General features: G+C 43.9%; 1 pseudogene; it reads right to left on the bottom strand.

Moving 5' to 3' along the window:
- Positions 1-10,451: 10,451 nt before the first annotated feature.
- On the bottom strand, positions 10,452-11,542 carry LOC117081235 (annotated as a pseudogene).
- Positions 11,543-15,796: the final 4,254 nt, after the last annotated feature.

Below are 15,796 nucleotides of genomic sequence, written 5' to 3'. Positions count from 1 at the left end.
TAAACAGAACTTGTCTCTAATCTTAATGTAACAGAAATGTATACAATGTCACATTAAGATTAGACACAAGAGTATTCTCAGGGGAAATGGGTTAAACGCAGGTGCTAAAGCCCACATGCATGTGAGAGGGTGTGGCCTTTAGAGGGGGTATGTGACAGGTGACTGAATGTGTTTAAGATGCAACAGGCTGTGCATGATTCGAGGATGTTAAGAAACTTTAGGTTGGTGTAGCCTGTCAGGCATAATTACATCAACTCCCTTCACCATCTCTGTCATGCACACTGTCGTGTCTGTCCCAGATCCCATTCACCCACCCTCCTGCAGCGGCATGCTGGCTGCTAACAGCTTGCAGCTGCCGCATTCTACAAAATATTGCCCTGTCCAGCAGAAGCCCAGGCTCAGGAAGTCCCCCCACTTGAGGCTGACAGCCAACAGTTGACTGAAGTGGGAAACCAAAGGCAGCCCTCTTGCCCTAGGGTTGGGGAAGGACAATTCTGCGGTGCAGCTGATGCTCCAGAGCCGACCTTTGCATCAGGCTGAGGACAGATTTCACCTGACATCACCTCTTTGCCCAGCCCTTTCCCATTCCCCACCCTAGTCTCTCTCCCTAGCCTCTCTCCCTTATGGGTTTCACCTGAGAAGACTCCCTCATGAAATGACATGGGCCCAAATCCCTGCACTGGGCTCTGCTTCCAGGCAACCTGGCCCAAGGCACACATGTCAGTTCTTCTAACAGTGGTTCAGCCTAGTCTCTGGGAGTGTTAGTCCTCAGCCAATTCTAGAGGTCCAGAAGAAAATACGTATACGTGCAAAGTTTGCAGCATGCCTCTACCTCCACCAACTCTTTCAGCCAGAGGGCAGCTGGCAATGCAATGTACTCCATTTCCAGGGCTAAGCAGGATTCAGACCTTGCATCCTTGCCCAAGGCTTGAGCACCTGCTGTCCACCATGGCCCAGCCCTCAGTCCAGCAACACCCTCTGATATGTGGTGACCCTTTTCCCGCTAGGCTGCTCTGCAGCTCTAGTCAATAGGCTGAGTCCAGAGCCCTGAATTCCTGCATTGCATGGCCTTTTGCTGTATTAACCCCCATATCTGCTGGAACTAGAGGGTATCCCTCCCCTAAGTTCAGTCTTACCATAGTCAATATTTTCAGCTTCTCTTTTGGTCTATGTGGAAATATTCTTTGGGCAATGCCTTAGGTTCGTTTGCCCTCCACATTTCAGGGGTCTCTGCAGGCCAAGTTTGGAGCATGGCTTCTGGCTCTCCCATTTACTAACCCCACGACCTTGGCCATGGTTGCTTCAGCTAATAAAAGACAGCAGGGGGGTGGGGGGAGGGGGTGGCTCCAATTGCACCTGCTTCAAATAGGTTAAATGAGACAATGCATGTAAAGCAGCAGCGCCTGGCACATGGAGAGAACGCAACAAGTCAACATACGCAGGTGACTCTTCTTAGCATTGCCACTGTCTCCAGTAGCAGCAGCTACAGCTTGTTTACTGCCCCACAGAGTTCAGAAAGCACCTTCACACTGAGGATCTGACTGGACCCTCACCACAGTCTCACCAAGCAGATGGGGTGGAGGTCTTGCTCCCCGTTGGCAGATGGGGCAGCTGTGATTGGAAGATTGCTCTGCTTGAGGTCACACAGCTGGTACACAAAATCAGATCATTCCCTCCTAGATCTTGTGTTCCACCTCACTGGCTCACATCCAGTCTTCTGGGCCTTCAGTGGGCCCCAGGCCCTGTGTGGTTGGGGGAAAGGAGTATGTGCTCATGGGAACTTGGTGTGTCTTCTTGAAAGGAGGAGTGCAGAAGAGACAGTCTGACAAGCAGATTCTGTGGCTCCTATTTCTCTCTGGGCTCTGCATCAGTTCTGTCCTCCCTTGCTTTCTCCCTCTGTCCCTCCTCTGTGCAGGCATTAACACCCACAGCATGCAGAGACAGGGCTGCAAGATGCGTATTATTTATTCATTGAGAGCACATCAGCCATTTCCTTATCTATTTGCCTGGAGGAGACAGGTCAAGATGTGCCACCCTGTGCCCTGTCACTCCTGGGAGGTAGATTTGCTGGCCATACAGATATCCACTCATAGAAAGCAGAAAGAGGATTTTCCTTAGGTAGGAGAGTACCCCTGAGATATCCATAAATGAATGCAATGTAATTTGCAAAGAAAATGCACAGAGGAGTGGGAAATGGGAAAGAGGTGAAATCTCTTTTGCAGCCTCTGGTCACCATGGCAACAGTGGCACCTTTTTAAAAAAAAGATAACTGATCATATTAAGTCAGAGGCTTTTTAAAAAAAACACATGAAGACAAACTATATCCCAGCCTCTTCCATAATCTGGAATAGATGAGTGGAAGGGGGAGTCTACACCCCAACTCAACACACAGGTATAGAATCTTGGGGGCAAATGTGGATCTGAGCTGAGAAGCCCCTCATTTAGTCACCCTGACTCAGAGCATCCTTTTGAAAACAGTTGGTCAGGCTAGTGGGAACCAAAAGATCCATTCCTGAGAGCCCATGCAGGGAGCGACAGTGGAGAGGTGGGATTGGCCTTTCCAGAGCAACCAATAGGGCTCACCCACCTGCAAGGGTTGGAGGTGGTGCTCACCACAACGGACAACAATATAGCAAGCTGTGTGGGACCTGTGATAGGCTAAATGATGATGTCTATGTCCTAATCCCTGGAATCTATGAATATGTTACTTTATATGGCAAAGGGAACTTTGCAGATGTAATTGAGAACCCTGAGATGGGGAGCTAATGCTAGGTTACCCGCATGGCTCAACATAATCACAAGGATCATTATAAGAGGATCAGAGCCAGAGAAGGTGATGTGCCAATGGAAGCTGAGGAAAACAGAGATGTAACAGTGGAGGCAGAGGCCATAGTCAGCCTCGAGAAGTTGAAAAAGTCAATGCAATGGGTTCTCCCCTAGAGCCTCCAGAAGGAAGGCAGCCCTGCTCACACCTTGATTTTATACTTCTGACCTCCAGAACTGCAAGGGAATAAATGCATGGTATTTTAAGCTACTAAGTTTGTGGTCATTTGATGTGGCAGCAATAGGAAACTCACACCAGGACTGATTTCCATAATGACATCAGTCATCATTGTTGAAATAAGGGACCAGAAGACAATAACCTGCCAGTGAATGATCATATGCTCCAAACGTCTATGTGCCTGGCACCTGACAGCAGGACAGGCCCCTTGAAAGGAGTATGCCTGTGCTGGATCATGGAAGAAGAGATGCCTGGAGGAGAGTAAGAGCCCAGACTTCAGGGGAAGCAGTGTTCAGGAACACACAGCCTTCTCCTCCTTTCCATGGAATATCCAGGGCAGGGGTGAGGGGGATGGGAAAGGGGAACATGAATTTCAGGTCTTTTAGAACCTCAGCCATGGTCAGAAGTCTCAAGTAGCTTTCCCAGCCCATGCAAACAGTTGGGGCAGGAAAATAGAATGAAGAAGGCACAGCAGTGTTTTCAGTGCTCACTAACAAATCTTGTCAATGATCCACTTTCTAAATGTGGAGTGGCCATAAAGTCTGGAAATAAATAGTTATATTCTTGAATTTTAATGTAATAACTAATTATGCATATGCACATGTGTACACCACATGTCGCTGGAAGCTGTCTTTCCTTCACATCCATGTGTGTCTCCTAATTCAACCATATTCATCTGTTACCTGGATTGTGGTAACAACCTCCAGCTGGTCCTCCTGCCTTTGCTCTTGCTACCCTCAAATGCATCCTCTACATGCTTTCCAAAATGTTGATGTTACTCTGTCATCTCCTAGATAAAAGCCTTTCCATGGCTTCCCATTGCCCTTAAAGCCAAGATCCTTCACTTGTCTAGGCTAGCACCTCCTCAAGGACAGTGATATTTGTTGGTTCAGAAGACTCACCAGCATGAGAACAGGGCATGTGCCTGGTAGACACCTTTGCATATTAACTAAACATCTTACAAAAACTTCTATGTCTTATCTTTTTGACCGCCCCCCAACTTCTGCTCCAGACATACTAAAAATTTCTTGATTCCTCGCAAGAGTTCTGTTTGTCCTTCAAGTGTTTGTACGTTCCTGCTGCCTCGATCTCTAGCCCTGATTTCCTTGTATTACTAGCACCCACTCATCCTTGAGGATTCAGTTCAAACATCCTCTACTCAGAGACCTACCCTAATTCCTAGACTGATTATAGATTCAGACAGTATCTTGAACTTCCTCTACTATAACACTGTTCATACTTCATTTTAACTGTGTGTTTAATTGTCATAGACCTTATGCTCAATAATGGGGTTTCTCAACCTCAACACTGTTGACATTTGGGGCCAGATAGTCCTTTGTCATGGGGGCTCTCCTATGCATTATAGGATGTTCAGCAACATCCCTTTAGCAACCTCATCCCAAGTCATGACAATCAAAAATGTCTCCAGACATTGTCAATGGCCCTTGGGAGCCAAAACTGCTCCATGTTGAGAACCACCTCTCTGCAACAGAGCTATGACTACCTCATTTACTTTGGTATTCCCAATGCCTAGCAAAGTACTTGGGCCATAGCGGGTACTAATAACTAATTGAGCAATTAAAACTCATGGGTGCCCAGTTGTGACATTGTGATGTAAGAAATATATATTTGGGCTCTAACCCCAGTTCCTGACATGGAGCTCCCAAAGCGCTTGTAATTTCCTGAGAGATAGGAGTGCCAGGTATACCTTTTTTTCCTCATACTTGGGCTTTGACCCTGGTTCCTGACACAGAGCTTCTATCCCTTGGAATTTCCTGGGTGACAGGAGCATCTTTAGTTATTTTCCTTTTGTAGAGATGGGATCTTGCTATGTTGTCCAGGCTGGTCTTGAGTTCCTGGGCTCAAATGATCCTCCCTTGGCCTCCCAAAGCACTGAAATTACAGGCATGAGCCACTACGCCTGGCTGGGAGCATCTTTAGTTCTAATGAGGCAACACTTGGTGGGTTTCTGGATGTGAGGCTGGTCACCTGAAAGACCAAGTCACGATCAGAAGCCTGGAAATTTCAGCCCCTATCCCCCATCCTCTGGGGAGGTGAGAGGAGCTGGAGATTAAGTTAATAATAGATCTTGTCTATGTGATGAAGCCTCCATAACAATTCCTCAACTATGGAGTTTGGAGAGCATCTGGGTTGCTGAACACATGGTAGACAGTGTGTCCCAAGAGGACTTGAAAACTCCACGCCCCTTCCCCTATACCTTGCCCTATGTGTCTCTTCCATCTAGCTCTTCATCTGTGTCCTTTGCAATATCCTTTATAATGAATCAGTAGATGTAGGTCAAGCACTTTCCTGAGTTCTGTGAGCCATTTTAGCAAATGCTTGAACCTGGGGAGGGGGTTGTGGGAACCTCCAATTTACAACTGCTTGGTCACAAGTACTGGACGTCTGGACTTATGATCGGCATGTGAAGTGGCAGGGGGCAATTCAGTCTTGGGGGACCGAGCCCTTAAGCTGTAGGATCTGATGCTAACTCTAGGTAATGTCAGAATTAAATTAAATTGTAGGACACCCAGCTGGTGTTGGGCAGAAAATTGATGTATGGGGGGAAAAACCCATACTTCTAGTAGGTCAAAAGTGAAGCATTGAGTGCTGTGAGTGAGAATATAGTAGGAGGAAAAAGTTCTTGTTCTTTCCTTTACACCAGGCCTTTGTAACCATTAGGTTGTTCTACATGCCTTCTAAGCTGGGGTTCCTATACACGATGGCTTCTTCCCTGCCAGGGTCCATTCTGTCCTTAGAAGTCTTGAAAATGGCTTCCCCTAGGGCGCTGGGTAAACCTCTGAATCAAAATGAGGACTGTGGATGTTCCACAGATTTTAAGTGTCTGTCTCTTTTTAACATCAAATCCCAGTTGAACATGGCTTTTAAGGTGAACTCTGAGTCTCTGCGCATTAGAAATTCTGCACGTTAAAAAGCTGTTTAGAATGGTGGAAAGGGGCAGTAGTCTGAGAGTCAGTTCTACCATCTATGACCAAGCTCTATGACCTTGGACAATTCACTCTACCTCTCTGGGCCTCAACTACCTTAGCTATAAATTAAGGGACTTGGACTGGGAGATCACTGGCTTTTTCTAAATATCTGCAATGCTGTGCTTCAGAAAATGGCATCATGGAAACTGCAAGAGAATAGCAGAACAGTTATGAAAAAAGATTATAGAGAAACAGCTGGCCTGATGTGGTGGCTCATGCCTGTAATCCCAGCACTTTGGGAGGCCGAGGTGGGAGGATCACTTGAGTCCAGGAGTTTGAGACCAGCCTGGGCAAGAAAGTAAGACCTTGTCTCTAGAAAAAAACAAAAAAAGCCAGGTATGTTGGCACATGCCTGTATTCCTGCTTACAGCTATGATTGAGCCACTGCACTTCAGCCTCGGTGACAGAGCAAGATCTTGTCTCATACACACACATACAAAAAGAACCCATCGAATCCAGTATCCCCCTCTACAATACTCTGTTGTTCCTATCTTAGGATATGTATTGCTTTGACGCTTGTATGATAGTGTATACATTGTGTTAGCGCCACAGCTCAGCTCCCTGGAGGTAGGTACACTGTGTTGTACTTCCCTGTGTTACACAGAGCCTGTTACACAGCAGTAGAGATAGCAAGCACTCAAACAGTGCCCACAACACAAATAGTGCTCTGAATAATGTCTAAAAATGCTCTTTTAATTCTGAACACTTCCCCAATAACTCATTTAGTCTTCAAACCAGTTCACAAGGTAGAATCTATTATTATCTCCATTTTACAAATGTGGAGACTGAGGCACAGAGAGTTTAAGAAACTTACCCAATTTGCACAGGAAATAGCCAAGCCAGGACTCTAGCTTAGGCAGATGGGGTCTGGTGTCTATTTGTACTGCCTCAAGTAGGTGTTCAGCCAATATGTGGTGACAAATTGGTTGACTGAATAAGTAAATCTGTCAAGTGAGGCATCAGGACAAGCTCAAGACTCTGCACAGAGCCATGGACAAACACACTTCAGGAAAAGCCCCCAGGTGAAGGGTTAGCCGCCCCAAGATGGATATTGTTGAATTGTGAAAAATAAGACACCTATAATTCATAGGCTCCAATGCCCACACCCGGTACAGCACAGCATTTACCAAGATTATATAACCAACCCAAGCACAAATATCCAAGTCTCAGTGAGCACTAACCCAGCTGTGCACCAATTTCGCCACAAACCTATCTCTTCCAAAGCTTCATTCGTGCTCAGATTCAGGAGACACTCCCCAATATTCATTCCCAAGTTTTAAAGGAAACAAACAGAAAGCCCACCTGGCTTGCTGCACATTTATGTGTTTGGGGACTTTGTCTCCACACGTAACACATGTAAATAACAGGCATCTGTTATTCACTGTGTGCAAAGGGAGCCGCTCTAGAGGTTATCAACCCAGGGCCACCATTTACCAGTAGTGGAATTTATTTTCTGCGCCTCGGCCTACTTGGCTGTGACATTGGTGATAGTAACATCAACCTCATCAAGTCTTGGGAGGACTAAATATAGGTGAAAGTGATGAAACACATTTGTTCAGAATTGTTCTGAAAGGGACAGTGTTTACATTGTTTGCGGTCCATCTTGGCCCTGGAATGGCAACTCTAGCTGTTTGTTGATTTTTATAGTTGTTGGTCCATCCTGTCAGCAAATTTTCCTGAATAATGTCTAAAAGGCTCTTTTAATTCAGGATATTATGAGAAATGCAAAAGGATTAATTGGGCAGAAAAAAAAACCACATATTAAGAAATCAATTTTGGTTTGTTAAGTCTGGGTTGGAAATCTGCATGGGGGTGCAGACCATAAGCCTGGGAGGCACTGAGGTCTGACCTGAGTGTCAGCTCTGCAATTGCCTCTCCTTGGGCCAGTTATTTAACTTCTTAAGTCAGTTTCCTGTTCTCTAAAATGGGAATAATAGTAAATACTTCACAGGGTTTTTGTGAATGTTAAATATGATAGTATTTCCATAGTGCTTAGCTGATTCAACATTAGCTATCATTATTGAAACATACAACCATCTACATACAGTGCACAAGCATACCTAGTACCAAGTCTTAGAAATAAGGCTCCCCTGTAATCGGTTATGCAAGTGGCTAGGGTTGTGCATGTCCAGGTTGGAACTCTTGCCTCTCAATATCCCATTTCTGGGTCACCCTCTCCAGGCCAGATCCCATTTTGGTACATACCAGTCGACAGCATAGAGGACTCCTTTGAGCCATGGTAGATCTGCTACTACAGATAGTTTCCGTCTCTTTTTTTTTTTTGAGACGGAGTCTCGCTCTGTCGCCCAGGCTGGAGTGCAGTGGCCGGATCTCAGTTCACTGCAAGCTCCGCCTACCGGGTTTATGCCAATCTCCTGCCTCAGCCTCCCAAGTAGCTGGGACTACAGGCGCTCGCCACCACTCCCGGCTAACTTTCAGTCTCTTGATTGCTCAAAGACTTCTTGTCTTAGCCATGATGATGCTTTCAACTGCAAAAACTTGAATTGCTCTGGCTAGTTCAGTTTGTTTGCAATTGCACAGAGAACATCATGCATTAAAAGAGAATGTTGGAGATGTCTTTAGTGTTTTACTCAGCGAATGCCTGGATTAAAAGAGGTGCTTCATGCGTATTTACTAATGAATGAATAGTGTTATTGAAAAATGCCTTCTACAAAATGCTTTCAAATAACCTCACCACAAGTGTTGGCTGCAGCCACAGCGAAAGAAGTCCAGACTTCTGGGCTCTGCCCCATTTCTCAGAAGCCTTTTTCTTTGCTGGGAATCAAATATTCTCCTTAAATGCGGCAACTGGAGCTAAAAAATTGTGTCCTTTCAATAAAATGTGAATAATTTTTTAGTTTAATCATTCACTTTTTTTAGTTTAATCGTTTTGTTTTCATGCCATGGGGATTTCAAATGTAGTTTGAAAACTGGGAAGATCTATAATATAAAAGCATAATACTATTGTTATATGTGAGTTAAGCTAGGAGAAGTTTAAAGCAAAAAGAGCCTGGAATTACTCTCTAGTCCTAATATTCAGTAGCCATAACTATTTTTTTAAACTTATCATTTTCTTTATCATTGGAGGGGAGGGAAAGAAAGCAAGCAGAGGTAGGGGTATGGTTACACTATTTAAGGAAGAACTGAATACAAAGACGATGAGTCTTTCATAGTCTCAACAACTCCACAATGAATAACTGTGGATTATTTCATTTATAATTCACACTGAATTAAAAAAAATTGGCTCCCCTCTGTGTATATCAATTTAATTCAAACCTTATCTTCAAAATACAAAGATGAATATTACAAGATAAATTCTAACTGCAATAGATATTTTCTAAATAGAAGACCAAACACCAAAGGGAATCCCTCTTTCCAATGTCTTTTGATATGACAAGATTTTGCCAGAGTGGAAGTCTAACACTTAAGTAAGCATTCTCATGGCCAAGTAAGAAGCTACAGTTGTTGTGTGTACTACCCTACAATTACCATATGTATTACATATTAAAATCAGCATTAAATGTGCTTGTATAATTATGCTATTGATGATAGCAGTGGTGATGCTGGTGGAAAAAGCCTGTCTTTAGCCCAAGAAAAGTAAGGGAGAAAAATGTAACAAGCAGAAAGTAAACACAGAGTTGGGCATTTTTTGACTAGGAAAGAGAATTTTAAGCATAGAAGTATAAAAAGAAAAGTACTCCCTTATTTCCCCTATGTGGAGATAATATGAAACATTTATTAGATATACTGGACAAGAACAGAACTAAGTACGGCAACTCTACTGCAGCATTACGGAAAAATCATCCCTTCACCACAGTGTAAGATTTAAGGGCAACCTGCTCAATGATGCATGTTACATAAAACACAGCAAGATTGCTGCTGCCTGCCAAGTACTTCCAGTCCCTACCCAGGTCCTACTGAAATACTGGTGGTCCCAATTAGTTTTATTGAAATAAATCTTTAAAGAAAAAGATAAAGAATTTAAAAAGACATGTCAAAATGCTTCAGGAACTACATATCCAACACAAACTTTATCCTCAAATGAGTTATGTTTGCCTCACACTAATAAACATTTTTCACTCAAATTAAAGCAATAATCTTCCATACATAAGTATCTTCCCTGCCCAATAATTCAAAGAAAAAAAATCCAAAATGATTAGTAAAGAAAAATATAAGAATTAACAGACCCTTTAAATTTGTTTTAAATATTTTTAAGGTTTAGAAATTGTTTAAAATTTGTAATTCCTGGTAGGATAGCATTATCTGAATGAACACCCTAATTGCAAACCACTGTAAAATGCTTCAGCTGCATTTGGGGGAGAGGGGTAGGGATTATCTTCAAAGCACCCCAGCTCTCTTGATGAAAAGGTCTGAGGTACACTGATTTGTATTATTGTGACATCCATAAGGTGATCTATGTTGCTTTTCCTTCATCAAGGGCTTTATTTATCAGAAGGGCATTATGCTTGACCTCCAAATCTGGCTGACAATTTATTGATAAGATTCATAACCTTTGGGTTGCTCTGGCATTGTGACATATTTGCTGGGTTCTGAGCCACATCCTAGACATCCACCATAACTCCTGGATCCTACAAGGCTGCAAGAACCTCTGTATCACTAAGAATTTTATTAAGTCCAGGCATTCCGGCCATTCCAGGCATGCCCCCTCCCATTCCAGGCATTCCTCCAGGAAAATTACCAGGCATTCCCCCAGGAAAGACACCTGGAAAAGACCCATACTGAGCTCCTGACTGTGGTCTGGCTTCTTTCTCCCTCTGGGCTGTCTCATGTTCTTCTCCAGCCTTCTTAACTTGTTCTATTCTTTCTTCGATCTCTCACTCTTCACATTTTTGCTCATACTTTCTCCGATGTTCTGCAATTTTCTGTGCCCTAGGTTGAACTTCTTTCAGCATTGCACTAGGATCTTCATCATAATCCAATTTACAGACAAGGGCAAGATCATGGGCTGCTTCTTCCCAGTGGCCTAGAAGTCTGTGTGCTTTCCCTCGCCATTTGCAAGGCTGAGCTGAATCAGGATTTATTTCAACGGCTCTGTCACAGTCTCGGATGGCAGCATTTGACAAAGACACTGGCCCTATTGGCATACAAGATGGCCAAGCAAAGATTCAGCTTGATGGCAAAAGTCAATGGCTTTCTGCAGTTCACCATCATTTAGGGCTTCAATAGCAGCCACTTTCTGTCTTGTCATTTGTCTGATCCATCATCTCCTGTGTTATCTCTGCATTTTCATCTCCCATTTCTTGAGGGGCATCAGTGTCTGGTTCAATCACACCTTCATTTTCAATTTCTAGATCACTTTCCTCACTTGATGTTTCATCTACCTTTAAGTCTTCCTCCATCTTCTTACTATCAAGTTTTTCTTCCTTGGTATTTTCTTCTGATTTAGCTTTCTGAGTAGCAGGTGGTACTTGACCCCCCATGCTCTCCACCCACTCCCTCAGGAAGCACATTTCCTCAATGTGCAGAACACTTGGATCCTACTTACACATTTTCACAAGGCCCGAAGCTCGCTCACTTTGCGGCGGTCCATGGTGGGGAGGCGGTGGGTGAAGCTGAGGGCCTGCTGCCCAGTTCCAGGCCCAGGTGCTGGCTAGGCATGACTGCGCAGAAGGGGGCGGCTAGCTCTCTATTTTAAAGGGATTTAGTGTAGCAAAATTGTATTTGAGAGATACAAAGAAAGAGAAACACAAGATCAAGTCTTCTTTTGACTGACTCACTAAACAGTAGTTTGATTGCTGGGGGTCTCTTACTACTGCAGGAAACAGACATCAGTTAAATAAGTAAGCAGCAAACCAGAAGCCTTAACACAGGCTCAGGCTACTTGTTTTCTATGGCTGAAGTACATCAGTACAGTCATACCCTGCATGATGACATTTTGTTCAAGGACTAACTACATATATGAAGGTGGTCCCATAAGATTATGACAGAATGGTAAAATTCCCTATTGCCAAAATGCCTGCTGACCTTGTAACTTTCTTAAGGGCACAGCACAACCTATTACTCACATGTTTGTGATGATGCTGTTGTGAAGACATCTACTTCATGGCCTGTCATATTAAAAAGTATAGCACATGCAATTAGGTATAGCACATGACACTTGATAATGATAATAAATGACTATGTTACTGGTTTCTATATTTACTATACTACACTTTTCGTTGTTATTTTAGAGTGTACTCCTTCTACTTAAAAAAAAAAAAAAGGAAACTGTAAAACAGCCTCAGGCAGGTCCTTCAGGGGGTATTCCAGAAGACAGCATTGTTATCATAGGAGATGACAGCTCCATGCATGTTATTGCCCCTGAAGACCTTCCAATGGGACATGATGTGGAGGTGGAAGACAATGATATTGACCTGTGTAGGCCTAGGATACTGTGGGTGTTTGTGTCTTAGGTTTTAACAGAACAGTTTAAAAAGTAAAAAATAAAAATAAAGCATTTTAAAGTAGAAAAAAACTATAGAATAAGTATATAAAGAAAATTTGTACAACTATACAATGTGTTTGTATTCTAAGTGTTACTACAAAAAAGTCGAAGTTTTAAAAATTGATGTTTATAAAGTAAACTTATAGCAAGCTAAGGTTAATTTATTGAAGAAAGAAGACTTTTTCTATAAATTTAGTGTACATTGTTTATAAAGTCTACAGTAATATACAGTAATGTCCTGGGCCTTCATATTTATTCACTACTCACCCAGAACAACTTCTAGTCCTGCAAGCTCCATTCATGATAAAGGGATTCATTTATTTTATTTTATTTTATTATTATTATTTGAGACGAAGTCTCCCTCTGTCGCCCAGGCTGGAGTGCAGTGGCACGATCTCGGCTCACTGCAAGCTCTGCCTCCCAGATCCATGCCATTCTCCTGCCTCAGCCTCCTGAGTAGCTGGGACCACAGGCACCCGCCACCACGCCTGGCTAATTTTTTGTATTTTAGTAGAGACAGGGTTTCACTGTGTTGCCCAGGCTGGTCTCGAACTCCTGAGCTCAGGCAATCCACCCACCTCGGCCTTCCAAAGTGCTAGAATTACAGGCGTGAGCCACCGCACCCGGCCTTTATTCATGTTAAGTTCACATCTGGTCATGACCAAAGCCAGTAGAACAAAGTCATCACAAAACTAGAGTGCCGATTGAGGGAGAGCCACGATCTTGCCATGAGCACAATAGGAACTTTATGCAAGGGTATCAGAGAGAAGCAAACCTCCTGAGCAACAAGATAATATTTGCTACATAAAATGAATTTTGATTAATAATGGATGCAGAACTTCACCATTTAATAACATGGTCTCTGTTACAGGGAAACAGCTGCCCAGGGCATGCCAGTGGGGGCAATAGGACTCAGAATTCAGAGGAAAAATCCATACAGCCTGTCCAAGAAATCAACTGGAATTGAGCTGGAAATCAATACCACAATGTTATAGTATTCAGAGTTATTTTTATGAGCTGCTTGAATAGTTGTACAAAATATAAACATATTTTAGCTTTAATTATCCCCATCTCTGGCTTCACTGGTGCACCATGAAATCCAAACTTTCCCATCTGTTAACAGCGTGCTAGGCAGATTCCATGGTGTAGCTGTGAATTTGAGGCATTCAAAGTCCAGTCCTCCTAGTCCTGTGGAAAACTCCATCTCATCTGATTTAAAACTTTCCTCATCCTTGGCCGGGCGCGGTGACTCAAGGCTGTAGTCCCAGCACTTTGGGAGGCCGAGACGGGCGGATCACAAGGTCAGGAGATCGAGACCATCCTGGCTAACACGGTGAATCCCCGTCTCTACTAAAAAAAAAAAAAAAAAAAAAAAAATACAAAAAACTAGCCGGGCGAGGTGGCGGGCACCTGTAATCCCAGCTACTCAGGAGGCTGAGGCAGGAGAATGGCGTAAACCCGGGAGGCGGAGCTTGCAGTGAGCTGAGATCCGGCCACTGCACTCCAGCCTGGGCGACACAGCGAGACTCTGTCTCAAAAAAAAAAAAAATTTTTCCTCATCCAACTGATGATTCAGAGAAAATACAGAGAACATGTTAAACACATACCTTGGGGATGCAATCAGCAAAATCCAGACTTTAAGGAAATGGCATAGAACAAATGACCCAGTCTTTTCAAAAAATAAATTTCAGGGGTTGTGGGAAGGGAAGAGAATGGTAGAAGATGGAAGGGGAATCTATAGATTAAAAGATATTTAAAAGATATACCAACTAATTACAGTGAGCGAACCCTGTTTGGATCCAGATTCAAACCAAATGTAAAAAATAAACATGTATTACACTTCTGACACTATTGGAATCTTAAACACTGACCATTTATTTACACCAAGAAACAGTACAGTTTCCTTAAGTGACAGTACATACAATTGTGGTTTTTTTTTTTTTTAAAGTATGTCCTTATCTTTTAGGGATATATCTTGAAATATTTATGGGTTAAATGACATCATGTCTGGAATTTGCTTCAGAGCAATGCAGGAAGGGGAAACTAATGAGGATACAGATGAAGTGAGATTGGCTGTGAGTTGTTAATTGTGGAGTAGCCGGACTTCTTCCTAGAGTGCAAGAGGGAAAGTTTGCCAGGCCTTCCAAAGGCTTAGGGGGCCTCTGCCTCTGCCTCTTCCTCATGGTCAAAGGGAGTCACAGGCCAGTCCTCCCTCAGTGTGGAGGGGGGCACTGTTCTCAGGAGGCATCTGCCACTGGGGCAGTCCTCGGAGACCTACACTGTTCCAACAAGGCCTCCTGCCTTCCCTCCAAGCTCCATCCTTCTCACCTCCCAACCTATCCTAGAGCCCACAGAGGATGTTCTAAAACTCATCCCTACGTGCATCTTACAAGCTACTATCAAATCTAGTCTAAACTCATTAATGTGGCCCACAAGACCCTGCAAGGTTCTTCCTCTTCCTACCTTTCCAGTATCATCTCTGCACACTGCACCCCACCACTTGCCTGAGCTCTATTTCAGTCCCTTCCATGCAACCTGTCTGGCTCCTCCAAGTTGTCACACAGGCTATCGCCTCTGCCACTTCCCACTCCCCACCATCCCACCTTATTACCTGGTGGTTTGTCCCTCAAACCTTGGTTTAGATGCTCCCTATTCTAGGAAGCCTCCCTCTGAGGAAGACACGACACTGGGATGACCCAGATCCCCCATCAAGGAAGGACTTGCCGTCCAGTTGTGAGAAAAGCATCAGGAGGCAGCATGTGGCTGTCAGCTCCACATCCAGCGACTGGCAGTTGGGACAGGGAGGCTCACAGTTTCAGCCTGACTCGTGACCCTCTTGCAGGCAGTCTTCTCTCCAGAGCCCCTGCCTGGTTGGCCACAGCTTCTGCAGGATTGTACTGCGGTTCAGTTTCTTCCTCCGTCTGATTGGGCTTCACCCTGTTCCTTTCACAGGGGTTAACCCCTACTAAACATCTTGTACCCTAGACTCTGTCTCAGCAACTTTTTCCTGAGACTTCCATCTGTAGTACATTCCCATCGCACACCTCCTTCTGCCCCATTCTGGGTAAATGCCTCTTCTGGCTAATCTGATAACATGCCGCCTCTTCCCACCCTACGGTGTCATCACCCGGCATTGTAACTGTCTATGTAAGAGTCTGTATCCCCCACATGGACTCCACAGGGCAGAATGTGAGCATATCTTGCTCATCTTGGTATGCTCAGGGTATAGCACAATTCTTGGGATGTAACTGACATTCAATCAATGACTAGAAATCTTAGGTGGGCAGGGAATTGGAAATCAACATCAGAATCCCACCATTGACAGTATTCATAAATGAATGAATGAAATGAGGCCCCTTT

The sequence above is a fragment of the Trachypithecus francoisi genome, unplaced genomic scaffold, assembly GCF_009764315.1.
Source record: "Trachypithecus francoisi isolate TF-2019V2 unplaced genomic scaffold, Tfra_2.0 Lachesis_group8, whole genome shotgun sequence".
NCBI lineage: Eukaryota > Metazoa > Chordata > Mammalia > Primates > Cercopithecidae > Trachypithecus > Trachypithecus francoisi.
This window is presented reverse-complemented; position numbering and strand designations above follow the sequence as displayed.